Raw genomic sequence first — 14,574 nt, 5'->3', positions numbered from 1 at the left:
TGTTTGTCCTCCGTTCTTGAAGAGGACCATGCCATCAGAGTGATGTCATGACTTGCAGTGAACTGAATTTAAGTGAGGGAAGGCTGTGCAAAGTCATCCAGAGCCATCTGGGCCACTGGAGATGGCCCTGGATGTTTAAGGCAATTGGGGTTAAGTGACTGGCCCTGGGTCACACAATTAAGTGTCTGAGCTGACATTTGAACTCAGGTCCTCCCAACTTCAGGGCCAATGCTCTATCCACTGTACCACCTGGCTGCATAAATAGGGTGTAAATAGGGAAAAGGGACAAAGATTCAAGATGAAGACCATTTCAAGGTTAAACTAGTTAACTATAGATTCAAAATAGGAAAGTTAATATAGCAAGGACAGAAGAGGAATCACAGAGCAGGAGAACATAGAGGGATGGAGAACTGGGGGTTGAGAATAGGAGCAAAAGTATTTGTGGCAGCCAAGAACAGAAATACAGGGGGTGCCCAGAGATTGCTAAAGTCTGAATAGAAATAATAAATATGAATACTTCAGGGAAATTTCAGATGGTTTATATAAACTAATGCAGAAAGGAGAGTAAGGAAAATAAGGAGAACCAGGAGAAGAATTTACAAAACTTCAATAATGAAGAGAAAAGTACAATTGTATTTCAAACTCTGATCAATGCAGTGATCAACTATGATTAAAAAAACTTAAGATAAAGCATTTCTACCTCCTTCTAGGCACAGACATGCCTATAAGGAGGCAGAGATGACTAGAAACGGCCCATACGTGTTTTGATTAACTGTACTTTGTTATAGTCAAGAAAGGGGAGGATGAGGGCAAATGCAAAGTTATATCAATACCATTTTTTGGGTTTTGTGTGTGTGTGGGCAATGAGGGTTAAGTGACTTGCCCAGGGTCACACAGCTAGTAAATATAAAGTGTCTAAGATTGGATTTGAACTCGGGGCCTCCTGAATCCAGGGCCAGTGCTCTATCCACTGCACCACCTAGCTGCCTCCTCAATATCATTATTTTAAGGACATCAATTATAATTAAAGTTCTTTAAAAATAGGCTTAGGAGCAGTAAGGGAAAGGGAAAGATGAAGAATTGTGGTCAGATTATGAACAGAAAGGGAACTTCAGAGGTCAAGATCATGAAAGTTCAATATTTGGGTGAGTTCTAACTATGTCCACCATTTTGGGTGGATGAAGATGAAGGTCATGATGAAGAACTATGGGTGTTCAAAATACATACTGGAATGTCCAAATATAAGGTTAGGGGTTTAGGATAAGGAGAAAAAGGTATTAGAGTCTAGGTATTAGACACTGAAAAGAAATGGAGGTCACTAGATTACAGCAACAAATACTTATGCTGAGTTCTATAAACAGAGTGACCCTGAAAGGAAGGCAGGTTGTAGAGTGAAAGTGGTAAAGATGGAGTTCTAGAAGTGACAGCGAGGAGAACCCAGAAGCAGGCTTATCACACTACCCTCTTGCAAAACCCCTTGAGATGGAGTTTAATTATTCGCCCATTATTAACCAATCATATGGTTTCTGCTCATTATTTCCCTATCCATGTATTATTATTAAATTACCAGCCATATAGGAGAAAGCTATCCTCAATCCCTACCTCTCATTCTCTAATGCAGTTTTCCTCAACCCTACTCCATTCCATGTCCCATGGCCACCCTGCCCACCCCTTCTACCACACCCTCTGGAATTTCCCTTCCATGATGAACAGATTTCCCTTTATAAGAGACTTCTTTCATCTCCTTCCATCTACTAACCCCCACCCCCCAGTTAGACTAAGCTCCCCCACCTTTCCCTATGACACTCCCTGGATATCCTCTCTGTCCTTTTTTCACATTGCCCAACAAAATCGTCCTGCCATTTCTAGACTCTCCCTTTACTTCTATCTCTTCCTTTGAAGAATACTTAAAATTTTCCACTCAATACAAATCATGGTAGCTATTGTATATCATTCTCTCCTTATATTCAACAAGTTCAGTGAATTCACTACCTTTCCCCTCAACCCCTGCCCTCTTCCAAACTTCATATTTATGTCAAAAACACCACTACTCTTCCAAAATACAAATTTTGTAACCTCAGGAAGATGCTGTACTCTTCACTCTCCCTCACCCCAGAAATGCCATAAATTGTCCAATTTTGCTGTTTCTACCCCATACATCTCTCATATCTGAACCTTTCTCTCTACTTACATTGCTAACACCTTAGTTCAGGCCCTTATCAGCTCTTGCCTGGATTATTCCAACAGCCTCTTTATCTCGAGTCTCTCACCACTCTAGTCTACCCTACATGTTCCTGCCAAAGTGATTTTCTCTAAACACAAATCTGAAGAAGTTATGCCCTTGATCAATTAACTCCAGTGGCTTCCTTTTGCCTTCAGGATAAAATAGACTCCTTTGTTTAGTTCTTAAAGACCTTCATAATTTGGCCTGAATCTATCCTTCTAGCTTTATTGAACATTACTCCGCTTCCCATATTCTATCATCCAGCCAAACTGACTTCCTCTCTTTTCCTCATACACAAAACTTAACTCATCTCTGTGGCATTGTACTAGCTATTTATCACACTCAGAATACATTCCTCTACCTCAACCTCAAAGAATCCTTCTCTTCCTTTAAGATGCCGCTCAAGGACCATCTTCTACCTGAAGCCTTTTCTGATTCCCAAACTGCTGGTGCCTTCTTTCCCAAACTGCCTCTTAAATGTAGAACATTCTATGTGTGTACACTCGTTTTCTCCATTAAAATGTAAACATCTTGCAAGCAGAGATTGTTTCAGTCTTTTTATTTGTATGCCCAGGACCAGAACAGTACCTGTCCTGCAGCAGGAGCTTAATAAACACTTACTGATGGATTGATTGGGGTATAGGCTGTCTGCTGTTGGACAGATGTGTGTGTGTGTGTGTGGGGGGGCAAGGGAAGTCTATTTTAGAAGAAAAAAAAGACATCAATGAAATATTTTCCAGAGAAAGAGAGGTAGAAAAAAGAGTTTTGTTTTGCTTATTTGCACATCAAAACCCATTCATATCTTCTCATTGGATGCAATTCCCCTAAGTATTTTGGGGGATAAATCTTCCACAGAAGATCTGTCCCCATGTACTGGAGGCTGCCTTCCTTTGCTTCTTTTAACATTTTATAGATACCAATGGAGCACTCAGGATGATCAAATGTACATTTTTTTCTATATGGATCATGTACCTCTTTTTTCAGTGTGTATGCATATATAAATACAAATAAATATCGTTGATGATGTTTTATGTTACTTGCCTAGTGCAAATCATTAATATTCCATCAGTAATATTGCACTGCTTACTTACAAAAACTTATGTACTGCCATTGAATTTTGGTTCATCTGTAATCTTTTTTACCATTTGGAGATCATGACGTTCTGTGATTTAAAGCCATGCAGCATCATTTGGGCAATAAGGGTGTTAAAAGGAAGTTTTTGTGGGAGCAAACAGCTTAAGATCTTTGAAAAAGTGTTGCACAATTTCCTAAAGCCAGCCTAACCACTTCGTATTGTGACAACTGGAGTGACGCCCCCTGCTGGAGAGATACTGTAGGAAAGCTCTGCCATGAGGAGAAGGCATCTGAGGGCAAGCCATGTGGCTTGGAAGTTCAGTTCCTTGGCAGTCAGGAAGTGATGTTTGCTTGTTGGTACTGTCTATCAAAGCTATCAGCCAATTAGCTTGGAGCTGTGTGTGTGGGGAGACAGGACATTTCCAGTTTTCACAGTAGGCTTGTGGGATGAAGGGGTGGTTCCCTCTCTTTCGTCAGGACTCTCGTGGAGAGTGGAGCAAAAATGCTGGCTCTCAGGGCAGCTAGGTGGCACAGTGGATAGAGCACTGGCCCTGGAGTCAGGACTACCTGAGTTCAAATCCGGCCTCAGACACTTAACACTTACTAGCTGTGTGACCCTGGGCAAGTCACTTAACCTCAATTGCCTCACTAAAAAAAAAAAAAAACCAAAAAACCAAATGAACCAAAAAAAATGCTGGCTCCCTGAGATAGATAGATGTAGGCATCTAGGCCTCTTTCTCTCTCTTCACCAAATTCTTATGCTCCTTAATAAATGCTTAAAAGTCTTGCTAAAGCTTCTAATTTATTGGCAACCACTCATTAGATTTTTAGACAGTATAGCTAGATAGCAACTTTACAGTATTATTACTCAGTTCTGGCACTGAAGGAAATCTAGATGCAAAGAATATCTGGACCAGATCAAGGATGCACATTATAGATTTCATTTAGGAGATGTATAATCATCTAAGAATTTGGTTTAAGCATTCACACAGGAGAAACTAAGTGTATGAGAAATACTTATTCAGACTACAATATCATGTTAGATGGACCACCTGTTGAACTGCTCCATTAGTACATGTATTTTAGACAAATTATGCAGGACATGAATTTGGTCCAGAACTGAACTGGAGGTGCTGTCTGGATTGCGTTTGAAAAACTTGCAGTGCTTTTAATATTTCATAGAATATCCCTGAAACAAAGGCCCATCTTTTTAATCACCATTTTTCTGGTTATGCTATACAGCAGTCTTGAGTCATGGAATATTAAAGTCTCTGAAGAATTAAAATTTTGGGTCAACCAAAGGAAATGTATAGACCCAACGGGAGTACTCTGTAAACTGTTAAGGGGCTAAAATTCTAGCTAGTCTGTCTAAAATATCTAATGAGTAGTCGCCAATAAATTATAAGCTTTAGCAAGAGTTAGACCTTTAAGCGTTTATTAAGGAAAACAAGAATTTGGTAAAGAGAGAGAGAAAGGCCTAGATTCCTATCTATTAAAGGGAGAGCACATTTCTAGCTCCGCTCTCCACCAGAGTCCAAAGGAAAAAGAGCGAGACTGAGCGCCAGTCTCTTCCTTCCTCCTCCCACTAGCCCGCGTCACTTCCTGACTCCTGGTCTTGCCCTCAAAGACCTTCCCTTCATGGGCAGAACTCCTCTACAGTAAGTATCCAGCAGGTGGCGTTATTCCAATCGTTACAGTCCCCCCTGTTGTTCCTCAAGAAACAAAATGTTTCCTTGACGGAACAGTAAAAAGAATACAATAACTATTGCTAACTAATAATATGTGAACGACAATATAGAAAAGGAAGAGAGGAAAGTTTTGTCCAGAGGGGCGATTTTTTTTTTTTTGTCCTCATGAACCGACGCTTTGACATTAGTCTTGCAAAGGGAGGGCCTCTGCAGAGAATACATGTTACAGATGGTGTATATTATAACAGAAAGAGAAAAAAAAACAACAAAAACAACAAATCAAAACTGTTCGTTTAAAGTCTCTGAAAGTCTTTTTTCAGATGTCCTCTAGGTGTAGTCGTGGAATGGAAGTCTTTACAGGGGTTGATGTGTGGATGCTGGTAATCAGCCAGGAAAATTTCCTACAAAATTGAGCTTAACACAACTTTAAAATAGCTTTGTCAATAATCAAATCAAACAATGAAAGTTCTCAAAAACATGTCTAAGGGAATTCAGAATCTTAGTTGTTACACATGAAACATATAATAAAACAAAAATTGAAACATTCTTTAAAATTATAATCTTACTATAGTCCCCCCCTTATGGAGGGTAATTGAGAAGACAATTGCTGCGATATTAATTATTAAAAATAATTTTTTTATCTTTGTTTCATCACTTTTTGCATCATCTGCCTAATTATCCTCATGCCATTATGAGAAATTAAAAAATCTAATATAATTGGTAACAGGTGTCAAGGCCAAATTCAACACTGTATTTATCATGACACCTGAGATAATTATGGGGGTTACCATAAAAGAACAGAGAAATGATGGGATATGAGCATTCCCACACTTGAGCAATATGTACTGCTCATACAGTATGCCAGGCTTAAAATAGGTGGATGGAATATATGTCCAAGCCACCGAACATATTGGAAGAAACTGAGTCAGACTTAATCAGATGCATGGGATTGAGATGTCCATGGCATCAGGCATATAGGAGGGAGCATAGAAGCCAGGTGTAGAAGTGAGATGGGTGGGATCAATACTTCCAGCCATCTGTACAATATTGTGGGGAAAAATAAAATAAAATATTAAACCAAGAGAATCCAACCTCAACATTTGTCAAAAGCCGTTCTCTCGGCCATACCTTGACTTCATGCATGTCTCCCCTCATGTGACAGTTCAGTGTCTGCTCTTGCATGTATTCCTCTTGTGATTGGATGGCACCTTGGCCAACTGGCATCTGATAACTCAGAATAAAGGTAATTAGTGTCTTAAATGATAAGTTCCCATAATCCAAGTCTCATATGGATTTAAAAATTGAGGATAATAAATGATTGCAAAAAATGCGAATACATCTTGACTCAGAACACAATATATAATTATGCAACAATTTCAAATAATACCCCTTTTTTTAACTAGCATACAATTACTTTTTTGAAAAATCTGAACATATTTAAATACAAGTTAAAGCACAACACAATCTCAAAGAAAACTTTTACAAATGTTCCCCTCTTTTTTTTTTTTTTTGGAATATGCTTATCAAAAATAATACTTCTAGAATCAATTTACACTTGCCATGGCAAACAATTTGCCAGGGAAATACTTTAAAGAGTTTGATCAAATAATCAGTTGAGAAAAAATAACAAAAACAAACAACTCAGAATATGGGAGCACAATACTCCTAGAATTAACACTGTATTATGAAATCAAAACCATCTTGCAATTTTTTCAAAATTAGATAAATGAATAGAAGAAAATACACATGGAACAATAAAAGACAGTGAAATTCAAACTAAGGAAATCTAAATGAACATGAACTTAAAGAGTATTATAAAATATAAACTTGATCACATGACTAAAAAGCTTTTACAAATATTCTCCTTGTTTTAGAAACTAAGTATAAGACACAATCTCAAAAGCATGAAAATCTCTATGAAAATAAACCCATACCATTAATTTCAAAATGTATATATAATAGCACAGAAATCCTATGTAACCTCTGAACTGATACTATTACTCTGAGTGAATTCAGAACACTTTTGATTCCGATATCTAAAATCCCCAATACTCATATCAATACCTTGCTGTTTACTTCTACATTTCTGTAAAATATATATACTTCCATGGCAAAAGAAGCGGAGTCTTGAACTATGGTGATGATTGTCATTCTCATTCAGCTTAAGCTTTTCTTCTTTAACCCCTCTATATTGTCTGTCAGTCTTTTCACCATACAAATGCTTTATAAGATTACTAATTAAAGACAAAAGCAGGTTAGCAAAATTATGAACAAAACGAGTATATCTGGAATTTAAAGGGTTTTCTAAGGTTGTCTCAGAAGCACAGCCAGGCTGGGGAAGGGCTGAGCCTGAAGCTGCAAATGTAGTTAGAAAAAGGTGAGCATGCGCATCAGATCTCTGGACTTCCCAGGCAGGGGAAGCTATGGGCTTGGCCATAGGAGGAGTAGAGGGTGGGGTCTGGAGAGGAGGGGAGGGACCAGAGCAATTTGAATCAGACTTGATTTTGAACTCAGGCCTGGATTCCTCTTCCCCCACTTTGCCTCCAGGTGCTAGGGGATTAAAAGCTTCTAGAGGGTGGGTCATTGCCTCCAGGCATGCAAAATTAGAGCAACAATTAGTGTTAGAACTGGGAAAAGCTGCAGGAATCTCTTCAGGTTTCTCTGAAAAAGCATGGTTGGGAGAGTGGGAGATATTTCCTTGTGTGAGTATGTTGCTGGCTCTTCTAACAAAAATAAAAAGAAAAATAGAAAATCCACAAAAACAAAGCATTAACATGATCTTATCTCCCATTTGTCTGGTTAAACAGACTAAAATCAAAAATAGGATAATTAGGGAGTTTAAAAGGTCCATTGGAAAAAATTTAAAGGGAAAACACAGCCAATGCGCCAGTACTTAGCAGTTTAAAGGGAAAGGGAGGGGAAATTTCTTACCCAACCAGAAGATCAGAAGAAGACTGAGGGTTAGCTTTCCTCTTCGTGGTCAGCCATCTGTTAAGGGGCTAAAATTCTAGCTAGTCTGTCTAAAATATCTAATGAGTGGTCGCCAATAAATTATAAGCTTTAGCAAGAGTTAGACCTTTAAGCGTTTATTAAGGAAAACAAGAATTTGGTAAAGAGAGAGAGAAAGGCCTAGATTCCTATCTATTAAAGGGAGAGCACATTTCTAGCTCCGCTCTCCACCAGAGTCCAAAGGAAAAAGAGCGAGACTGAGCGCCAGTCTCTTCCTTCCTCCTCCCACTAGCCCGCATCACTTCCTGACTCCTGGTCTTGCCCTCAAAGACCTTCCCTTCATGGGCAGAACTCCTCTACAGTAAGTATCCAGCAGGTGGCGTTATTCCAATCGTTACAAAACTGTAAGATGTTGCCAGTAAGGGACTGTGCTTAAGAAATGGCATAAAGGGGCAGCTAGGTGGCGCAGTGGATAGAGCACCGGCCCTGGAGTCAGGAGAACCTGAGTTCAAATCCGACCTCAGACACTTGACACTCACTAGCTGTGTGACCCTGGGCAAGTCACTTAACTCCAACTGCCTCACTAAAAAAAAAAAAGAAAGAAAGAAAAGAAATGGCATAAAGCTGATAAGCAATATCAAAGTCTCCAAGATGATATACAAGATATGGATGGGTGCTGCGTATCTCTTTTTGTTTGTTTTGTTTTTGGGGTTTTTTTGCAGGGCAAGGAGGGTTAAGTGACTTGCCCACAGTCACACAGCTAGTAAGTGCCAAGTGTCTGAGGCCGGATTTGAACTCAGGTCCTCCTGAATCCAGGGCTGGTGCTTTATCCACTGTGCCACCTAGCTGCCCCGGGGGGCTGCATATCTTACTGATGCCCCATTATTCCAAAATCCCATTCCTGTAGTTGCATTTCCCTCCTAGTTCTTGTAATGCACTTCCCTCCCTTTTGTTTTGTAAAGATACAAAAGACAGGTCTCTTACTCCAGTGGGACAGTCAACAAGGTGATCTGTTCCCAGGCCATATGTTCCTCTCCTAATAAATCTTTTTATTAAAAAAAAAAATGGCATAAAGAAGATCATCCAAAAGAAGTCTAACTGGAAAAAAGAAGTGGGTCCATATAATGAGTGAGGGATAATAATTGGCCAGCTGGAACGCTGCATGGTATCCAGGAAGTATCAAGAGAACAAGAGGAAAACCCACAGAAGGCTTGGTTCTCTCCCAAGGAGAATTTATGGAAGGTCATAGACAAAAGTAGCATAGGCTGAGAAGTTATAGATGACTTACAATTTGTACTGACAGACAAACTGTCTATGTCAATGAAATCATAAATCCATCAGAGTATCAAAGGAAAGCTCATACAATTTTTCAGTCTCCCAGAAGCATCTAAGAGGATTTCTGATGTGAATCCTTAGCTTACTGTATGACAGAAATAATTTAATTCTCTTGTTGGGTTGCAAAAATGAGCTATAAAAATAACAAAATATTTATTTAATGAAATAAGTATTTAATGAAAAACTTTCATTAGGCAAAAGTGGTCAAATAAATATTTATTTTTATAATTTATGTAAACTGAAAATAATTTACATGCTCATACTCTGACTTGTTTGTATTTAAATTATTTCTTTCCCAAGAAAACTCTTTCATTGGATAAAATTGTACAATGAACAAATGGAATTTTTGAGTCTAATAACATCTTTGAAATCCATATGTACAGTTCAAAGGGGGAAAGATGTTTGTTATCATACAATTATTGAATTACAGATTCACTATAAACTGGCAATCCAACACTGCTAATTTATATCTAACATTTATATAAACCCTGTGTAGTAGGTGCTACTATTATACCCATTTTATAGATGGGAAAACTGGGGGTGAGGGAAGTCAAGTGACTTGCCTAAGTTAATATAACTAGTAAGTGAGGCAGAATTTGTTGTACTCTGGGCTTTCTAATTTGCAGCCAAGTATTAGTTTAAAATTTTATATACCTTCTTCATTATTCAAGGCAACAAACACCTAGTAAAATAAAAATAAATCCAGTTTATTTCTGATTATGAGAGAAACTGTTTCTATCATAGTTTCTCAAGTATATTTTCCTATGCAGTATTTGGCCTCCAAAAGAAAGCTGCAAAATTGTACAAAACATTTTACTTTAGACTAGAGGCAGCTGAGGCCTATACACAGAACACTACTGACCAGGTGTTAAGCAGTTACATTCTACGGCTACAAGCTATGCCCACAGTTTCCATTTTTAGCACAGTACTGTGTCCATACTTCTAGTTCTCATTTCATAAGCTAAAGATCAGAAATATTTGCCTATAGCAAAAAATGGGTAATGAACACACATATGTAAAGAAAAATTAAGCATAACTGTAAATGTGGTAATAGAAATCTCATGATGAGACACTTGTGTGCCAGACTGTGCTTATACAGAGTAGCTTTACTGAGTAACACATGGCTCTCTTTAAGAACTGATTTCTGAGCTGGTAAAAGATGGGAATATTTATCGTTGAAGTAGTTGTAGAAAAGTAGTATGCTAATTTCACTGTTGGTGGAGCTGTGAAGACGTTCAACTATTCTGGAAAATAATTTGGAATTATGATAGAAAAGTTACTGGTTGTAAATACCAATTGACTCAGAGATTGTACTCCAGGGTTAGTGATGGAGACAAAAGGCCCCTTACACGTAAAAACTTTTCTAGCGGTATTATTTTTTTAAATAAAATACTGGAAACAACATACATGCTAAATGATCAAGTAAAATCTAATAAATATGGCATAAAAATAAATATTATAAGGAATATTACTAAGCAGTAAGGAAAGAAAAATACAAACGATTCAGATCAACATTGGCAGATATGTATGAAGTGGTGCAGAGTGAAAAACAGAGACAGAAGAACCACAAACACAAAAAAGTCAACATTGATAGGCAACAAACCTCTAGTCAAATACAATTCTTTGTTTTTTTTGTTTGTTTTTAGGCAATGGGGGTTAAGTGACTTGCCCATGGTCACACAGCTAGTAAGTGACAAGTGTATGAGGCTGGATTTGAACTCAGGTACTCCTGAATCCAGGGTCGATGCTGTACCACTGCGCCATCTAGCTGCCCCCTCAAATACAATTCTAAAGTCAGTGGTTAGTACCATAAGGTAAAAACTAAAACATAGATCCCTTCTTTCTGTGAACTATTAACCAACTTTTTCCAGTGTAGGGTAGGGGTGAGGGGAGAATAGTGGCACCCTATAGTTGGTATGACCTGAGTTTAAGACCTGCCTCTTGACACATTGTAAATATGACTGTATGGGAATTGTCATTCTCTTTTTTGTTTTGTTTTGTTTTGTTTTGTGGGGCAATGAGGGTTAACCGACTTGCCCAGGGTCACACAGCTGGTAAGTGTCAAGTGTCTGAGCCTGAATTTGAATGCAGGTCCCCCTGAATCCAGGACCGGTGCTCTATCCATTGTGCCACCTAGCTGCCCATGTCATTTAAACTTTCAATGCTCTAAGCAGTAAGGCAGCAGCAGTAAGGTGATAAATGGGGTAAGGGTGCTAGGCTTGGGGTAAGGATGATCTGAGTTCAAATCCACTCTCAAGACACTTAATATCTAGCTAGCTATGTGACTAGGAAAATCACATGTTTGCCAATTTCCTCAACTGTAAAATGAATGATGAAATGATGATAGCACTTATTTACAGAGTTGTTGAGGATGAAGGACAATATTTATATAGCAATTAGCACAGTGCCTGGCATATAGTAATCACTTGTTCCTTTCCTCCTCCAAGCAACTCTCAAGGCTGAGGAAGAGTTCACTTTCTTCATCAGTTGGGAAAGATTTTTCAAGGGGAATTCTGCACACAGAGATCACAGGTCAAGACCAAAAAACAATTTCCCCCCCAGTATTAGATCATCATACAATACACCCTACAACAAGGCATATAAGAGTCCTGTGACTTTTTGTTAATGGTGACTTCAAAAATAGCTCTCCAGTGTCACGCAACCAATGAGCACCAATGGGAGGGAATTCTAAGTCAAGGAGCCAATTAAAAAAAAATCACATCTCCCACAACCATAGATTTAGCTGGGAAGAGAACCTGGGTATCATCTATAGTTCGACTCCTTTAAGAAATTGAAGCCCAAAGAGGTTAGGGGACTTATTATCCCATACTAACAACATACTGCAAAATGACAGGAAAAAAAAGAAAAAGAAAATTAATTCAATTTTTTGTTTGTTTGTTTTTTTGGTGAGGCAATTGGGGTTAAGTGACTTGCCCAGGGTCACACAGCTAGTAAGTGTTAAGTGTCTGAGGTCGGATTTGAACTTAGGTCCTCCTGACTCCAGGGAAGGTGCTCTATCCACTGCGCCACCTAGATGCCCCAAATTAATTCAATTTTATTCGAATCACAAGCGAACAAAATTTGAGGTAAGGAAATAAACATTTTTTAAACATTTACTATATGCCAAGCACTGTGCCAAGTACTTTACAAATATCTAATTAAAAAACAACAACCCCAAATCAAAAACAAACAAATATTTGATTGATTCGATTTGATTCTCACAACCAGGGAAGAAGGTGCTATGGTTATCCCCCTTTTACACTTGAGAAAACATAGGGGAAAGTCAACAGTGGTGGGGTGATTTGTCCTGGCCATGGCCAGAAAATGTCTGAGGCAGGATTTGAATTAGGGTCTTCCCGACGCCAGAGACAACGATACCCACTGCGCCACCTAGCTGAGAAAGTCGAAACCGAAAACACACACGTTTTCTAACGTAGAAAAGGGGAAACCAACAAGATAAGGCCTCATAACTTCCCCAGGTCTCAGTTTCCTCATCCGTAAGAGGGGTGTGTGTGTGTGTGTGTGTGCGCGCGTACTACATGGTCCCCAAGGTCCTTTGCAGCCCGAAATCCGGGAGAAATCGGCCAGTCCGGAAACGCAAATTATTCGTTACTCGCGTCCACTCCGTCCGGGCCCAACCACGGGATAAGGGACATAGTGGTCACTGCCGTCACCGCTGTCCTACCTCCCCACAACTCCGCACGCCGCGTCACAGGCCTGATAATCCACATCCTCCAGACACTAGAAAGGAGGGACAGTAAGGTGCCTGAACATACATACCTGAGTAGAATCAGGAGCCCCACTCCCCCAGTCCTCTTCAGTCCCGGATCTTTCCGTTTAAAGCCCGCCCCTAAACCCAATCCTTCCTTCCTATTGGTCCGATACCCTCTGTCTATCAGCTGAAGCGTGTAGCGTGGAAAGGAAAGAGCCATAGTAACGAAAAGAGACTACGTCTTCCAGAATGCTTCACCTGGAACCACGGCAAGAGGGGATGGCCTTGGATCACAAACGCATCTGGGCATTGTGGTCTCATGGTTCAGGCAACCATTTCATGCAAATTGAGTCAAGTAGTCAAGGAGACGCCCTTCTTATCTCCCGCCCCTCCCCGGAGCTCCCGGTCCCTTCTTGCCTTTGGGCGATGGCGGTTGTTCTGTCCCTTCTAGCTAAATATATTCAATAGCTACCTCGACGGAGCATAGAGAGAGACTCAATCTGACACTACGTAGCATGTGACAGCATCGCTTAAGGTGAAAAAGCCGAGATTGTGCAATGATTACACCGAAAGGCCCAACCAATGTCAGATCACCCAGTTCCTAATACCATCCCTCCCTCCCAACTTGCCGCGGAGTCCCCCCCCTCCCCCAAACTTCTCAATCCAAGCTTGCTCCTATTGGTCCATTTGGATGTCATTATTTCCCTCCTCCTTTCCCGGGGTAGGTGGGGCCTGAAAGAGTCATCAGTCCCTCTCACTCCCCATCTCTCCCCGCCTTCCCCACCATCCAAGCCCTCCTTCCCGGGAGGTAGGAGGGGCCACAGTCTCGGGATTGAGAGGTTGCTTCCCTTCCCCCCACATATGTGGGCGGGGAGCAAGGTAGAGAGAGTGCAAGCGGGACTTGGGGGGTAGAGTGGGGGTTAGAGAAAGAGACCGAGGCAGAGAAGGGGAGAGCGCGCGCGAGACTGAAGGGAAGGGTGAAGGATAGATGATAGATAGATAGAGATACAGAGATAGAGTTGGCTGCTCCATAGTACGGCGGCTCGGAAGGGAGAATCCCGAGAGAGCTCCGGGACTGGAGGGGATGGTGTGCGGTTCAGCGGCGGCGGCAGCGGCGTCTTCATCCCTCCCCGGGGCGTGTGCCCGGCACTGATTTCTCCCCGGGGCCGCGCAGATCCCGCCCGGAGATGAGGTGGGGAAAGGCGGTGGGCTGGGGCCGTGGGGGAGGGGGCAGGAGCAGAGAAAGGACCGGATCGCGGAGCGGAGGAGGCGGTGGGTCTGTGTGTGTGCGTGTGTGTGCGTGTATGTGTGCGTGTGCGTGCGTGTGTGTGTTTGGGGCCAGTGTGTGTGCGCGCGTGTGGGGAGGGGATCTCCCTGGGAGGTGACGGGGCTGGGTCGGGGGTCGGGGAGCCATGGCCGCCCGGGTGTAGATTTGGGCAGCCTCTCCCGCGGCGCTCGCGAATCGCTCTCCGCGACCCCTCCGGCCGCCCTCGGCCCCCTCTGCCCACCTCCGAGCCCGGGCTCCCCAGCGCCCTGCCCTTCGCTCTCGTTCTTCTTCGCCGCCGAGTCGGCCGGGGTGAGGGGTGGGCTCC

General features: G+C 41.2%; 2 protein-coding genes across 8 annotated transcripts in view; one reads left to right on the top strand and one right to left on the bottom strand.

The window, feature by feature from the left end:
* The window catches only part of CRYZL1 (crystallin zeta like 1), a 50,654-nt gene extending 37,084 nt beyond the window's left edge, over positions 1-13,570 (bottom strand). The window contains exon 1 of one of the 3 annotated variants that reach the window (XM_043997290.1): positions 13,400-13,570. The gene's annotated coding sequence lies outside the window, so the exon portion shown is untranslated. Of the gene's footprint in view, positions 1-13,050; positions 13,348-13,399 lie in introns of those variants that run through there. The other 2 variants (XM_043997291.1, XM_043997289.1) reach the window with 2 other exon arrangements.
* A 218-nt stretch (positions 13,571-13,788) lies between these two features.
* ITSN1 (intersectin 1) overlaps positions 13,789-14,574 on the top strand; it is a 300,395-nt gene continuing 299,609 nt past the window's right edge. For all 5 annotated transcript variants that reach the window (XM_043990543.1, XM_043990544.1, XM_043990542.1 and 2 more), the window contains exon 1: positions 13,789-14,174. The gene's annotated coding sequence lies outside the window, so the exon portion shown is untranslated. The remainder of the gene's footprint in view (positions 14,175-14,574) is intronic.

This window comes from Dromiciops gliroides, chromosome 3, assembly GCF_019393635.1.
Source record: "Dromiciops gliroides isolate mDroGli1 chromosome 3, mDroGli1.pri, whole genome shotgun sequence".
NCBI classification, from domain to species: Eukaryota; Metazoa; Chordata; class Mammalia; order Microbiotheria; family Microbiotheriidae; genus Dromiciops; species Dromiciops gliroides.
The sequence above is the reverse complement of the archived record's forward strand: the minus strand, read 5'-3'. Positions and strand labels throughout refer to the sequence as shown.